Raw genomic sequence first — 2,683 nt, 5'->3', positions numbered from 1 at the left:
CCTCTCCCCTTTTTAGCTTCTCTTCAAACCTCCATGCTCTCTTAATTTGTCTAGTAACCATATTTTCTCTTCCTCACTCTTCTTTTAACATATATCCTGGGCGACTCCAGCTAAACCCCATTACCCACCTCAGGAATCGCTCATGCATGCTCTCTACTTTCCTATGTTCCTTCCATCCCCAGATCTCCACACCATACCACAATACCGCCCACACCAACGCATCAAACAACAAGACCCTCATTCTCCAATCGTTCTTGAACCTTCTCTTTCCTATACCCCATACTTGATCCATTACTTTCCTCGCACATTCAATTCTTTTCCTCACCTGCAGCTCGTTTCCCCCATCTGCCTCAAACCAAAAACCTAAGTAACAGAACTCCTCCACAATTTCCACTTTTTGTCCGTTCATCTTCCAAACGTAATTTATTTTGCTCTTTCTATTTCTGAAACACATCACCTTTGTCTTATCTACGTTCACCGTCAGCTCTTTTGTTCCCACATACTCTTCGAAGATTCTCATCATTAGGTTCATTCCCTTCTCATCATCTGCTAATAGAACTACATCGTCCGCGTATGCTAGAGAGTATAGTTTGCTATTACCCAAAACCGTTCCTCCTTTCCCTTTCTCCTTTAGCTTCTCCTCGAAATCTGTCAATAGGATACTAAATAGTAACGGACTCAAAGGGCACCCTTGGCTTAGACCTCGGTTTGTCCAGAAAACCTGCCCTTTTTTCTCTCCTATTTTCACCCTCATCCTGGTTTCAGTAAAAATTTCCTTTATCCTCTCCACTAACTTTTCCTCTTCACACCTCTCTTTCATTGCCTGCCATAGTACTTTTCTATTCACTGAGTCAAACGCTGCTTTGAAATCTACGAACAAAGCGATTAGTCTCCCTTTCTTGCTCCCCAAATTTCTATTAACTAAATAGTTAAGTATTTAGATGTTGTCTATAGTTCCCATTCCTTTTCTAAATCCCGTCTGATTATGTAGGATACTTTCTTTTTCTTCTACCTGACTCTCCAACCTATTTCTTAAGATTTCTGCATATATTTTATAGCCGACTGACATGAGAGTCATCCCTCTGTATTCCTCTACCTTCTTTCCTTCCCCTTTCTTGACAAGCGGTACCACCAGTCCCGTCGTCCACTCTTCCTGCCAACCTTCCCCTTTCCATACCTTGTTGCAGATCTTCACATCCCAACCCTAATCCCTTCTCCTCCAAACTTCATCGCTTCGTTCTCCATCCCATCTTCTCCCGTCGCCTTGTTTCTTTTTAACCTATTTATTGCCTCATCCACTTCTTCTCTTGTTATCTCGTTCCCTTCCTCAATTTCTCCTTGGACTATCGTACACTTTTCCCCTTTGATCTTATTTTGCTCTCCCCCTAATAGACCCTTAAAATAATCCGTCCATTCCTCCATTTCTATTTCTTCGTTAACGCCCTTCCTTTCCCCTCTATCCCTATTTATCACATCTCACACCCTACCTTCTTTGATCGCTTTTTCTACCTCTGCTTTATATTCTTCTTCCCAGCATTCCTCGCCCCACCAGCCTCTCTTTCACCATACTCTTTCTTCATTAGTACCCAGCTCATCCTTTACCTTTTCAATGGACCCCTTCCACCTTTCAATTAACGAGTCTATTCCCTCCTCTTTTTCATACCTAACCTTCTCCTGTTCCATCTTTTGTTTAAACTCTTTTAATTTATCTACCCCCCAGATTCCCATTTTCGTATTTCGTTCGCACCCTTTTTCCCTTCTCCCTCTGCCGCGCTTACTGATGCCTCTTCTTAGTGTAACTATGACCGGGAAGTGCTCGAGCCCTATCTCATTCACTACCTTTATACTCCCTATCATATGCTGCATTCTTTCTTCAGCCAAGATGTAGTCTATTACTGTTGCCCCCTTTCCTATGAATGTGATCTCCCCTTCCTCATCTCCTTTCATAATGCCATTCCATATAAACCATCCTGTTTCTCCTATCATGTCTAGTAACTTCCTCCCCTCCCTGTCCGTCTCTCTATGTTTAGAGTTCCTCATAAATGCCTCCTTTTCTTCATCCCATAACCCTCCCCCTTGTTCGCCAGTCCATGCATTTAAGTCCCCTCCTATAAAAACCAATTCTTCCTTCTTTTGCTCCATCCACCTCCTTATTACTCTCCAGCCTTCCTCTTCCCCCTTTCTTCTGTATACACACACCACTGCTATTCCTACTTTCCCAATTATAATTTTTCTTATCATTGTTCCATCCTTTTCCTCCATGTTCTCACCTTTTTTCCCTTTTACTGCTAATTCTTTTTTCACCCCTGACACCATGCCGCCCATCCCTCTCCCTTTAACGTGTTCTTTTCTTGCTTCTTGCATTTTCCACACATAACCTTCCGGTAACAGCTTTTTTATTCCCTTCCAGTCCTTCTTATCTCCCCAAGTTTCACTCATCATAATTACATCCCACTTTTCTAACTCCTCCCAGAATCCTTTGTTCTTGTTCTTCAAACCTGACACATTCCAGAAAGCTATTTTCACGGTTCTCTCTTCCCCTCCCTCTTCTTTCCTCTTCATTTTGTTTCCCCTTTGCCGTTTGGAAACCCCTCTGATTTATTTCTAGACTCTTTTTCATCTCCCTTCCCCCTACCTTTCTCAAGACTTTTTCCTTTTTTCCTTAATTCTTCTAATTCTTCAT

The sequence above is a fragment of the Belonocnema kinseyi genome, chromosome 8 (assembly GCF_010883055.1).
Source record: "Belonocnema kinseyi isolate 2016_QV_RU_SX_M_011 chromosome 8, B_treatae_v1, whole genome shotgun sequence".
NCBI lineage: Eukaryota > Metazoa > Arthropoda > Insecta > Hymenoptera > Cynipidae > Belonocnema > Belonocnema kinseyi.
The sequence above is the reverse complement of the archived record's forward strand: the minus strand, read 5'-3'. Positions refer to the sequence as shown.